This window comes from Xenopus laevis, chromosome 3S, assembly GCF_017654675.1.
Source record: "Xenopus laevis strain J_2021 chromosome 3S, Xenopus_laevis_v10.1, whole genome shotgun sequence".
NCBI lineage: Eukaryota > Metazoa > Chordata > Amphibia > Anura > Pipidae > Xenopus > Xenopus laevis.
In genome coordinates this window covers 69,880,228-69,894,771 of record NC_054376.1, presented here as the reverse complement: position 1 = coordinate 69,894,771, position 14,544 = coordinate 69,880,228, and positions in this window count along the sequence as shown.

Sequence of the window (14,544 nt, the reverse complement as noted above, 5' to 3'; positions counted from 1 at the left end):
ACATACACACACACACACACACACACACAGGGAACAGTACAGTTGAGACAGGGGACTGGACAGGGCCCAGACATAGGGGTAGGCAGAGTAGGCATGTGCCTAGGGTGCAAATGTGGGGGGTGCCAGGCACGCACCTTCTCTGCCTTCTATCCCCTAGACCGGTCCCGTCTTGGAGCTTTGGCCGGCGTCTGTATCCTCATGCATGCCTGTCCTTTTCACTCAAGTGTCTTTTTGCAAGCACCCCAGCTTTGCGCCCTAGGCACGTGCCTCTTCTGCATGCCCCTAGTTCCAGCCCTGGATGTTTGAATTTAAAGAGGTGACCAGTAAATTCTACCTGCTGATTAGTTTCTTGGTTTAGTTAATGATGTCCTGCTATCAGGACATAGTGTTTTGTACATTACAGTATACAGCAATATACTATCCTTTTCACTTTGCTGTTCCACTTACACAGGACTGGGATACTGTGCATAATATGCCAATAATATACTGTATATACTTTTGCAGAGATGAAATTATATTATCTCCACGTATATTCAAATAGATATCTATTGGACAGGTTTAGAAATCCCATTGGGGAAACAACCACATAGCTGGTTGATGTGCTCTTCTCCTCAGCCCTTAATGGTCTGCACTGGTCTTTGTTATGATGTGATCATTCAATTGGCACGATTGCCAGTTACGCCGATATGGCCCAGCACATAGGTAGCCATATTGGGCAAGCATCCACTTGTTTGGGGACCTCACCAAACAAGCATATCTTATGGTGTATAACTATCTTTATAGTAGTCACAGTGCTACGCAATATGTTGGCGCTATATAAATACATGTTAATAAATAGTCAGTACAGTTAATTTACTTTCTCTTGTGAAGTGCACTTACCCCAGTGGCCAATTTTTAAATGAACCTTGACAAAACTTCCAAAATAAAACTGCCTTTATGATTGATTGTGGCATAATATACTGTTTGCACAGCAACATTAGACACACATGGTCCTTTGTCAGCTGTCAAGCTGAAAAACAAGCAGAAACAACTAAAATTCTTTTATTCAGTTATATAAGAGAAAATAATTGCTTGACATTTTTTAGAAATTCTAGAGGCAATACGCGAAAACACAAAAGTGAAAAAACAGAAAATGTAAGGGACAGAAGTACAAATGTATCTGCTTAGCCTTGTACTACCTCAAATATGATCCTATAGCTGTATTATGATCCAATATTGTAGCCATATTTAGGGATAAAAAGAGAGAAAATTGACCATTAGGTGGAATCAGATTGGTACTGCACTACATTTAACAGCAACATTACAACAGCAAGGCAAAGTAAATCTCTGTCACAATTGTAGTAGGATTACCAAGCCTACAGACTTCCAAAAGAAATGGTGGTTATCCACAGTTGTCACATAACAATAGAAAAGGATCATTATGGTTTTTAGTCCTGTGTTTTGTAAAACAAATTCTATAAAAGCAATATTGCCTATACCTGAGAGGTTGTATGCACAAAATAATTATAATAGCTTACCTGCTATCCCAGGCCAGTTCAGCTTTTATCAGAAAACTGTACCAGCCAGGGTAGTGAGATCTTCTTTCCTCTTCTGTATTCTTTTCTCCAGGCCCAGGCAAAATTTACAAAAATACAATGGCTAGTGCCATTATTAGCAAACAGGAGCCCAATGCCAGGAGAGGGCACCAGGAGACCCTGAGAAACCCCTCACAGACACACAAACAACTCATTCTCCAGAGATAAAAAAAAGAACAATTTGCTAGTAGTTTCTCATACTATAATAATTTAATTGTTACTTTCATTTTATCACTTTAGTTTTACATCTCTGCTATCCAGCATGTTCTTATGGATTGTTCTTCTTTTGGACTGGTCTAAAAACTCAATGTGATGTCTTACATAAAAATTATGCATTTGTTGCATCCTTGTATTAAAAAGTAGAAAAGTAGCTTTTACACACAATAATCCCTAACTCCTTCCTGTTAAGGAGGCCCCAATGAATTTATTACTATTGAATCACATTTGCTAGCTTACGACCCAGTCCACCAAATCTATCCAAATTACTTTTCAAAACAAAAACATCCTCCATAGGAAAATATTGGTACTTATGATGATATATTCAAGGTTTTTATTAATACATTAAAATCAGTAGACTATTAGACAATTTACCATTTAACACCCTTCTTTGAAATGTATTTTTTAAACAGCATTCTATACTATACAAATAGTAGTGCTCATTTACTAACCCATGCTTAATTGCACTAGAGCAATTGCCCATAGAACCAGCGTTGGACTGGGGGCAGTCTTTGACACAGCAGCGTCAAAGTCCCCCTTTCGGAGCTGCAAACCCCCCTTCGCCCCCCCCCCTGCGCATACCTTTTTATTCTTGCAGCCGCTGCAGGGACAGGGAGGGAGGATTAGGAGCAGCAGCATCATGCAGAGAGCTGGCCCACAAAGACCAGGGCCCACCGGGTTTTTTTCCCGGTGTCCCGACAGCCCAGTTTGACCGTGCATAGAACCAAACAGCAATAAGGTTCAACCAGTCTGTCACCAGTTAGAAAATGAAAACAAAGATTTGTTGCTATGGGCAAGAGTTATTACATTAAACATTATATTAATTGTAACTTATCTGCTAACCTGTATGAAATGTGGTACTCTGTGGTAAGTAATTACAGGTGAGTTGTTTCGCTCTTTTATGGTCACACTTTAAAAATCTCTATAGTTCTTTCCAGAATATTTAAAGCCAATATTCCTTAAAGGGGAACTAAAGCTCAAAAATAAAATAGCGTAGAATTGTTTCCAGAATATTCAAAGCCAATATTCCTTAAAGGGGAACTAAAGCTCAAATATAAAATAGGGTAGAATTGTTATACCTTTACTTTTGGGCTTCTTAAAGAACAAGGAAAGGCAAAAAAATAAAATCCCATTTTTACTTTCTTTAATGAAAAAAACTGACTGTATGCAGTGAAATTCTACCTTCATTTACTGCTGTGGATAGGAATTGTCAGATGGTCCCTAACTGCTGAGCAGGGAAACAATCATACTTATGAACAGCAGGGGGAGCCCCCACCTTACTTCCCAGCCATGCAGAACTCAAGCAGCTTTGTTTATGACGATCCCTAAGCAGCCCAGACCACACTGAGCATGTGCAGGGTCAGGGTCAGGCAAAGATGTTTAACAAAGTTACAAGATGACAGCCCCCTGTGGCCAACTTTGAAAGCATAAATTATTTGTTTGATTAGGCTTGTGGTGCAGTAAGTTCATGCTTATGTTTAGTGTACAAAATACAGCATTTTTAGACTTATTCTATTTTAGACTTTTCTTTTCCTTTAAGAAGCCAAGAGCTACCACAAAGCAATAGCAGTGAAAACTGTGCCTGCGGTTTTTCATACTTATTATCCACTGATTCACTGCACATGCTTTGAGTTGCTACCTGACCTTAAATACCTACTCATAATATATAGAGACAGATTTACTAAGGGTCAAAGTGAATTTTCAAATGTAAAATCTTCGAATTTCAAACTAATTTTTGGGTACTTCGACCATCGAATAGGCCTAAATTCGACTTCGACTTCAATCCGAAGTAAAAAAGTTTTCGAAAGACTTTTTCCGAAGACTTTGAAAATGGAAGTACTGTCTCTTTAAACAAGTTTGACTTCCACACTTTGCCACCTTAAACCTGCTGAATTGCAATGTTAGCCTATGGGGACCTTCTAAAACCCATAGCCAACATTTGGCAAAGTTTTTAAAAGTCGAAGTAAAATCGTTCGATCGATCAATGAAATCGTTCAAATCGCTAGATTCGAAGGATTTCATCGTACGATCGAACGATTTGACTTCGACTGAAAACGGCCATATTCGATTACAAAAACTTCGACTTCGACATTCGAAGTCAAAGTAATCCAATTCGATGGTCGAATTTAGAAGTTTTTTCCACTTCGAAATTCGACCCTTGATAAATCTGCCCCCTAGTGCATACTGTATACAATATAGAGTTCACAATATAAGACTTTACATGATTGTACTATCAGGCTTACATATATTTATCTTATTAAAAACAGGATACCTTTTTAAATAAATAGCAACGATTCATTTGCTGATTATTACCATGCTAAACGTTAAGAAAGTTAGAAACACAAAACTAAATTCCTTTAATACCCTGTAGTGAATTATATCATATTCTGATGAAACTCGGCCTGCTGAAAAGCTCAGCAAACAGCCCTTTACCTTCCCTGAATCCATTGTATTGACCCAGATGCGCACACACACTGGATTTTGTTGCTGGAATTCAACATGTTTGCCTGATGCTATGGAACCAGGTGCAAGCAAGGTAAGGGGCTGATTCCAGTGTAAGGGCTGATCATTGGCCTCTATTTTTCAGCAGACCGGGTTTCAGCCCTGTTTAGTATCAGCCTTAGGTAAACTTATTGAACTGAATCTGTTTTTTCTTTTTGCATTTAACAAACAGTGCAAAGATGAGAAATGCCAGGAGGTTACAGTCATCCATTATTATCTCAGTATACACTGTAGTTCTGTTACTTGGCATTTGTAGCTGTGGAGTCCGACCAGGGTCCCCAGATTTTATCAAACTTATCAGGGACACCTCTCGTAATATAGGTCAGCTTATAGAGTTCCAGCTGTTTATTAACTAGGGCATTCCATTGTGCCACTGTAGGGAGTGCGGAGCCATCCAGTTCATTGCTACTACTTTTTGCACGTAAAAGTGGAGTAGAAAATACAGTGTACTTGAAATGTTATATTCAGTAGCAGATCGTGAATAATATGAAAGATACAAACATTTGAAAATGCTAACTCATCTGCCAAGAACTGGAGTACTTTCCACCAGTATTTATGTACTGGGGGGCATTCCCACATAGCATGTAAAAATGTTCCAGGGTTAGCTCCACACCACAGACAGTGGGGGGATGGTAGTTTCCCCATTTGGAACAGTTTTTGTGGGGTAAGGTAGGTCTGGTGTACTATTTTAAAGTGTACCAGTCGGTCTCTTGGTGCTAATCAGGGGCTGCTGCATACTATCTTGCACCTCTTCCCACTCTGACTGGTCTGCGGGTGGATTAAACATTTCCCATTTTAGTTTTACTCTTAGGAGTGGGTCAGCATATTTCTTCAGTATAATCCTACAGTTACTAGAAACCACCTCCCTAGTGCTGGGATGGTAACTGAATCTGTTTAAGAGGAATAATTCATTCTGTTCCATATTCCTATTTAAAAGAAAAAAAGATGTGGTTCAAAATCTCAGTTTTTTTCTATTTTTATCAAACAATTCGCCTGACTGAGATACAAAAGAACTCACACCCACACCGTATTTTTACTACATACTACTTACATATTTAAAACAATAACTAGTATTTGCTTGTACATTTCATTTTAAAATGTTGCTTGTCTGAATGCAAGATTCGGCTGAATACCAAACTGAATCCTGTGAAGGTGAAGTCCTAATATGCATATGCAAATCCGGGGCAGGAAGGGGAAAAGAGAACCTCACTCTCAGCATGTGGTTACATTTTTTTTACGTCCTTGTTTGTGCAATAAAATGTCACATGATTTTAAGTGTACTACACCAAGGGACCTCGCCCTTTTTTCTACAGCTATATGAGTGCCTGCACTATTCGCCGTCCTCATTTTTTTTAGTGTCCTACAGGTGATTGTACATACCTGGTGCAGGGCCTCTATTTAACATTAGTAATGTTTGCTCAATTGAATGCTGGTGCACTATAACTACTGTATAGCTAAGCCCTTGCAGTTTTTTGTATTTACTTTGTAAATAACTGAAGTTGGAATCCCACCTCAGTAAAGGTGGCCATACACAGGCAGATTAAAGATGCCGATATTGGTCCTTTAGACTGATTCGGCAGCTTATCTGCCCATGTGTGGGGGCTCCCGACAGGCCCTCCCGATCGATATCAGCCCAAAAATCGTCCAGATATCGATTGGTCACGTTTGTACGATCCAGGACCGCAACGGCTAGTTGATGCAGTCCTGTGACCCGTCGGAGACCATTCGTAGTATCGTAATCCGATCATTCGGATTCATCCGGTATCGCCCAGTAAAGGTGGCCATACACGGGCCGATAAAAGCTGCCAACAGACCAAGTCGGCATCTTATTGGCCCGTGTATGGGCCACTCCGACAGGCTCCCCCGATCGATATCTGGCCAAAAGTCGGCCAGATGTCGATCGGACGGGACTAAAAATCCAGTCGGTTCGTTGATGCGGTCCCGTGATCTGACCACCCGTTAAGCCATTGTTAGGATCCGATCGTTGGGCCCGAGGGCCCACGATCGGATCAGCCCGATATTGCCCACCTCAATGTGGGCATATCGGGGAGAGATCCGCTCATTTGGCGACATTGCCAAACGAGCAGATCTCTCCGTGTATGGCCACCTTTATACTGTTAAAGGAGAACTTAAGCTTTACTGAAGAAGGAGGGCAGTAATGTTCTACAGTACATTTTGTTTTGGGCTTCTGTGCTGCCTCAAGGCAGCCACAGCCTGAGCAGAATCTGTGTCTCCAAAGATGCCCCAGTAGCTCCCCATCTTCTTTTCTGCTCATTCACTGCACATGCCCTATGCTGCTGTCAGTAGCAGTAGACAACTCAAAATATACAGTACACAGTTTATAAATGTCACAATATAAGGCTCATTGGTAATTAATGGAGATGATTACTACATGGCAGCACAGAAAGCAGTGCAATTATCATCAAACTTTAAAAATGGATGTTAGAGCAAATATGGAATTAATGGCGGCGCATAATGAAAATCGAATCTTCACCTATGATGCCATATGGCAACCGTGGGTAACTTACAGAAAGAAAAATAATCAACAGGCTTAAATAACCCACAGTCTGGACACTTTCCTATTTGCTTTTTACGGCCCACTCTCTAAATCTGCAACAAAACAAGAATATTACACAAAGTTGAAGCAGGTTTGGCTACAAGGTGTGATTGATCCTTTTCCTTTTTTTATTTTTTCTCTTTTTTTCTTTTTTTTTTTTGGGAAACCTTCCGTATGTTTGTTTTTTCTTTCTATGTTACATGTTATCACAAAATAGGCTGTATTTCGGAAATGTGTTCTTGCACATGTATATTTCTGATACTGCTGTTTGACAGAATGTTTCATCCAGCTACTATAGTGACCTTGATTATGGTGTAAAAGGTACAATGTGTATACAATACTACATTCTGTGTTGCTGTAAGCATATTTGATTGATATCAATAAAATAAGTTAAAAAAACCCTTTAATAATCAGCCCTGTAGCATCAGCTTTTATTACAGGCCAACCTCATTTTCTGCTTGATCATTTGCGACAACCCTTAAGCTGCACAGAGACCACTGAGCATGTGAGTGTTGCAAACAATCCAAGATGGCGACCCCCTGAAGTCCTGGATCATTGCTGCTATTGAGAAGCTGAAACTTTCAGCTGGTGCAATAAGTACAGTATATACAGTAAATTAAAAATATTCATTTTAACGGTTTACTTCTTCTTTAAATGACGTGTAAAGCCTACATTTTCCCTCCATGTTTATAAGTTGGGCATATATTACCCACCCAAGCCACATCATTTGTACTGAATATTTCCCTCTGACACATGATCAGTAATATTGATATCTGCAAACAGGACATGTATGCTGTAAAGTTCATGAAATGCAGAATGCAGATTAACACAGGCAAAACATACTTTGATAAAAAGTTCTGCTGGAGTTGAGTACTGTAATTCTTAAAGGAACAGTTACATCAAAAGTAATAAAAATATAATGCAGTGTTGCCCTACACTGGTAAAACTGCTCTGTTTGCTTCAGAAACACAACTATTGTTTGTATAAATAAGCTGCTGTGTAGCAATGGGGACAGCCATTTAAATGAGAAATTGCTCAGGTTACACAGTAGAAAAGCTCTGTAGAACATAATGGTATTATCAGTTATCACTATTTAACCTGTGGCATATAGCCTTTTTTCAATTTCTGCCATTGCTACACAGCAGCTTGTTTTTATGAACTATAGTAGTGTTTCTGAAGCAAACAGGTCCGTTTTACCGTTTTTCATTATTTTCAAACACTTTCATTTTTGGTGTGACTGTTTCTTTAAAGGGATCCTGTCATCGGAAAACATGTTTTTTTCAAAACGCATCAGTTAATACTGCTACTCCAGCAGAATTCTGCACTGAAATCCATTTCTCAAAAGAGCAAACAGCTTTTTTTATATTCAATTTTGAAATCTGACATGGGGCTAGACATTTTGTCAATTTCCCAGCTGCCCCCAGTCATGTGACTTGTGCCTGCACTTTAGGAGAGAAATGCTTTCTGGCAGGCTGCTGTTTTTCCTTCTCAATGTAACTGAATGTGTCTCAGTGGGACATGGGTTTTTACTATTGAGTGCTGTTCTTAGATCTACCAGGCAGCTGTTATCTTGTGTTAGGGAGCTGCTATCTGGTTACCTTCCCTTAGTTCTTTTGTTTGGCTGCTGGGGGGAAAGGGAGGGGGGGTGATATCACTCTAACTTGCAGTACAGCCGTAAAGAGTTATTGAAGTTTATACGAGCACAAGTCATATGACTTGGGGCAGCTGGGAAATTAACAATATGTCTAGCCACATGTCAGATTTCAAAATTGAATATAAAAAAAATCTGTCTGCTCTTTTGAGAAATGGATTTCAGTGCAGAATTCTGCTGGAGCAGCACTATTAACTGATTCATTTTGAAAAATGTTTTTTTTCCCATGACAGTATCCCTTTAAGTATCGTTATATAAAAATATTAATTCCAGCTATGCTTATTTAGTGTAATTAAAGATTAAACTATAGCACTAAACAGCCATCTCAAAATTCACTTACTAACCTAATTCATATGCATTTGTTTTGAAAGTCAACAGGTGCAGAATGGCTGTCTTGTTATCTCACTACCATAGTAACAGTATTCCTAATCCTCTCTGCATTATAAATGCATCACAAAATATGCACAAATGCATTCAGAGGCATAACTATAAAAAAGCAGTTTAAACACAGGTCTCTGATGTAGGAAAAGGCATGCTGGAATATTTTCCTGTTAATAAGTAAAAACTTCTGCACTGATTCTTATTTGAACTACAACCATGTTTTTTGCAAATTTGAAAAATGTTAAGGGATTTATAGTATATACTGTATGCTTGTTTGTATGCAGTGTTTGTGTTTATTTGTATGCAAATAAATCAGCATTTGCATTGTCTGCATATGTTCAAACAAGACTGTGTTTTTTTATCTGTATATTGCTGCCAGCATTTGCACTCAGTATCACAATAATCAAATGCTTTGTGAACCAAATCTAAAATAAAGTTCATTATTCTGTGCACACAATAAAAGGCAGTGCCACTCCAACCACGAGGCAATGTGAGAACCTTGAAAAAGTCCAACGATGTGAACCAGCTCTCCTAATAGCTTGGGGTTAGACGGTGCAAAAGAGAAAATCAAAAATATAATGTAGTATAGTTTTGACTTTGTGGCACACCCCTTTTGTGATAACACTCTATTAGTAGAAAGTTTGTGAATTTTTCCACAGCTTATTGAAACAAGTTATTCTGTAAATTAGTGAGGTGTGATTCACACTGCATAGAAGTGGTGAGTAGGTACAACCTATTCTTCATCTATACTTCCTCCCTTGGCAAATTAATAAATTCATATGGTTTCCACTACCACCTCTATGCTTACGATACTCAGATCTATCTCTCATCTCCTGATCTCAACCCAGAACTCCTAACTCGCGTCTCCTCCTGCCTGTCCGCTATCTCTACCTGGATGTCGCAACGCTACCTTAAATTAAACCTCTCTAAAACTGAAATGGTTCTCTTTCCTCCAACTAACACCAGTAGCATCCCCGAAGTATCCATCATAGTTAACAATTCCACTATCACCCCCTCTCCCCAGGCCCGGTGCCTTGGGGTTATCCTAGATTCTGCCCTGTCATTCACTCCTCATATCCAGTCACTTATTAAATCATGTCACTTCCACCTAAGGAACATATCCAAAATACGATCATTTATCACCCAAGACGCTGCCAAAATTCTTATTAACTCTCTCATCATATCGCTAGACTACTGTAACTCTCTTTTAATTGGCCTTCCCCTCCAGAGACTGTCACCTCTCCAGACCATAATAAACACTGCTGCGAGGTTCATATACCTCAGCAACCGCTCCTCCTCTGCCTCGCCATTCTGTCAATCCCTGCACTGGCTTCCGTTACCTTTCAGAATCAAATTCAAATTAATGACACTGACTTTCAAAGCACTTCACAACTCTGCTCCACCCTACATCTCTGAACTCATCTCTATATACTCACCCACTCGCTTACTACGCTCCTCTACTGACCTGCTACTCAACTCTTCTCTCATTACCTCCTCACATGCTCGCATTCAAGACTTTGGAAGGGCTGCACCCCTCCTCTGGAACGCTCTCCCACGGTCTGTCCGACTTTCTCCCAACCTTTCTGCTTTCAAAAAATCTCTGAAAACGCACTTCTTTCGAGAAGCCTACCCTCACTCTGCTTAACTACCAAACGCAACACCACATTTCTCACCCACTTACTTCGATCTTGCCCACTCCCACACCTTGTGTATTACTCCCTTCCCTTTAGACTGTATGCCTATGCATAGGGCCTTCCTCACCTCTTTGTACCTGTATTGATTGTGATGTTTGTTACTCCATATATTCTATATATGTAATTCATGTGATGTAGTTGTATAATCACATTTACTTTACAGTGCTACGCAATATGTTGGCGCTATAAAAATACATGTTAATAATAATAATAATAATTATCCCACGGGACTGATTAGTTTTCGAGTACGGACCTAGGGACGCTATCAGTGGAAATAATCAATTAGAATTGCCTCACACACCGATGTTAATCACAACAGCGTACACTCATCCTCTCTATATGTATAATTACTCAAGGATTCATTTGGACTGAAGTTCTGTTCACAGCAGTACATTGCACTGGTTGGGGGCTGTTTAGCCATCCCATATAACGGAACACAAACTACATGCAGTCCCATATACCTTGATCTATTGAAGATAACTGGGGTAGAAGGATCCCTATCCCCAATGCAGCGCTGCTTATTCTAATTTATTTTAAATGGTTTTAAGTACATGTGGCATGGTGGTAAATAAATATTGCCTTTTATCTTAATTATAGTGTATGGCTACTTGTCATTTAAGGTACGATTGGGCCTAGCACATGGAGGTTAAGTCCCACATTTGGATTGTGTATATAAAGTGGTGAGCAGGTAATTAAAAATGTTTCGACCATTGTTTTCACCTTGAACAAAACCAGTATTCCACTTTAAATTGATTTCTATTCTTCAATGCAACTTCCTCGGAAGCTTCAATTCCACTACTGCGCATGTCCTATTTAAGGGCAGCCGTTTGCCAAGGAGATGTGTGTTGGCAGTGAGAACAGAGTGAAAGTTGACGCGTACCCAGGACACCAGAAGGCTTAACTGATTTCTGCTAAATTTTAAGCTTTTTACAAGGGATTTTTTTAATAAATTCTTATTGTATCTAATGTTCACCTATTAGCAGCATTGTGTTGTTTATCCTATCATTTGCACCTTATGCATTTTTACATGTCAGTTCTTTTATTATTATATTATAATATTGACAATATCAGTGCTGTGAAATATGTTGCCGCTATATAAATACATTTTAATAATAATATGTACACATTGGTTGTAGTTACATCAAATATGAATAAGGTATATTTAAAAAAATCAATAAAAGAACCTTACCTTAGATGCAGGTCTGGACTGAGATTCAAAATGGGCTGTGACATTTCAAGTACACACAGTCACAAGCAGCCGCACACAGGCCCAATGAATAATGACTGTGTATGTAACATTTAGCAGCCCCTCTGCCATTAGCCAGAATCTAGTATTTGCCAGTCGGGGCCTTTTCAGGTAGCACTTTATCAGGGATGGTGGAAACTTTAAAAACCTAATTTCCTCTAGATGAGAGAGTGCAGTTTCTGTAGCAGGGCAGTTCACTAACCCTGGTCAAAGTGCAGACGAGGTCAGCATGGCATCTGTTTTAGATCAATAAGCATACCTTTCAAAAGTTCCATGAAAAATGCAAAGTGGATCTAATGAAAAATAAAATGAATGCTCATAGTGTACTTTTGCAATTTAATTTAGTATTTTTAAGCAGTTTACTATTGTTTAGATCAGGTATTTGTCCCAAGCAGTTCTGTGTTAGAGGGTTAACTGAAACCTCAGGAAGTGTCTCCGTTGCTCTTTATGTACCCTATAGATTTTAGCACTTTGCTGACAGCCCAGAAGGAAGCAGCTACTTTACTCTAGCAGCTCAGTGCAGTTTCTAAGCCCTTCATAGCTATTTATTGGTATTTATTAGATCTGTGTCAGAGATCTGACAAAGACCCAGTGCTCTTACTTATATATCTCTCAAAAACATGTTATTGTAAGGACTGTTTCATGCCATGGGTTTTGAATTGTTTAGTAACTAATGTATACTACCTAAACTGAATGCCGAATAGAAACTCCTACAAATAAATCATGCGTTACATTTTTCATGAATGAAACTTGCAAAAAAACATACTGAGTTATATATATGTTATATACTCAAAACAGAAACGTATTGAAATATTTAAATCAATAATCTGCCAATGTTTGAGAGTACCTGAACATACAGGAAGTGGCATGATAGTTGCTAGGTAACCAAAAAGCGGACCTTACAAACTAACCTTTTTTTACATTCACAATTACCCCCTAATACATGTCACATTTCTTGTTATACACAAAACTATACCCATTGTAAATGCAATATATTCTACAAGAGCACAGTATTGCATAATATTACATAATATGCCTGCTTTCCATGTTCTAAATACACCAAGGGGCCCATTTACTAAGGGTCAAAGTGAATTTTCGAATTAAAAAACGTTGATTTTCGAAGTAATTTTTGGGTACTTCGACCATTGAATAGGCCAAATTCGACTTTAATTCGAATTGAAAATACTTCACAAATTCGACCATTCGAAAATCGAAGTACTGTCTCTTTAAAAAACTTAGACACTTCACCACCTTAAACCTGCCGAATTGCTATGTTAGCCTATGAGGACCTCCTAGAACCTATAGCCAGTATTTGGCTAAGTTTTGAGAAGTCAAAGGTTTTTTTTGCAAAATCGTATGATCGTACGATTCGAAGTACGGTAATACAATCGAAGTACGATCGAAGTACAATCGTACGATCTTAAAAATCCTTCAACTTCGAACGTCGGACTACCCTATTCGATGGTCAAATTTCAAAGTTTTTTTCACTTCGAAATTCGATCCCTTGATAAATCAGCCCCCAATTGGCTAAAAGATCCATTGGACTTATTTTGTTTTTTTTTCTCAAATTCTAGACGAAAAACTGCTAACATAGCACTTGGACATTGGACATAAGATCAAATTATTTCTCTATGCACCTGTAAGATGCTTAGCAAATATTGGTGATGGAAAATCATTTGTTGCAAGTAATACTAGCCATATGTGTCCAGAATCAATTATTGCCAGTAACACTGACCACAGCTGGCCACAATATGTCATCCCTTGGGCTTTCCTACCCAGTAATGTTACATTGGGATCATTAGCAGTAGCACGTAGCTCGTCTTTCTTATCAATAATTGTCAACAAGCCCACACTGCCAGTCTCAATATGATGCAATGCATACAGAGTCATTCTAAACTGTTATTTTGTGTCTGTCTGCACAACTGAGGAACCAGCAAATTAAAGCTTCCTTTGTAATAGACCCAATTTTAATACTATAACTACTGATGGATGGGTGACAGGGAGGAATTTCAGCTAGAGACTAGAACACATAGAGGAAAACAAAGGTCCAGAACCAGATTAGTATTCAAACTAGGGTACTACAAGAGCTTAGCTCTATGATTGTTTAACTTCTTAATTTTTCAAGATTCTTCAGGGATTCTATTGCAGGAAAAACATTTTTCAAAATGCATCAGTCAATAGTGCCGCTCCAGCAGAATTCTGCACCCAAATCAATAATTTTGAAATTTGACATGGAGATAGGCAGTTTGTTAGTTTCCCAGGTGCCCTCAAGGTTTGTGCAACCCAGAATAGAGAGCTTGGGTGCCTGGTTCCAACGCATCTGGACCCAGCAATGGCCTAGAATGGGGCCTGTGTGGATGTAGCTTAGGGGCCTGCAAGTTGGACTGAATCACCAAACTCCATTTTCCCCAGAACAGTCAGCTCCCTGACACAAGATAAAGGCTCCCTGGTAGATTTGAGAATGGAACTCAGCAGTAAAAATCCTACTGCAAATTATCCAGTTATATTGAGTAAGAGAAAGAATAGCTTATCTGAAAATAGTTCCATTGTGCAGTGCTGGCTCATTCTGAAAGCACACAACCAGGCAAAATGACCTGAGATGGTTGCCAACACACCAATATTACAGCTAAACAATACACTTGCTGTTTCAGAAATAAAATTGTATATGGTAGAGTGGATTATTTGTAATGTAAACAGTGTAACAAGTGTAAGTAAGAAATACA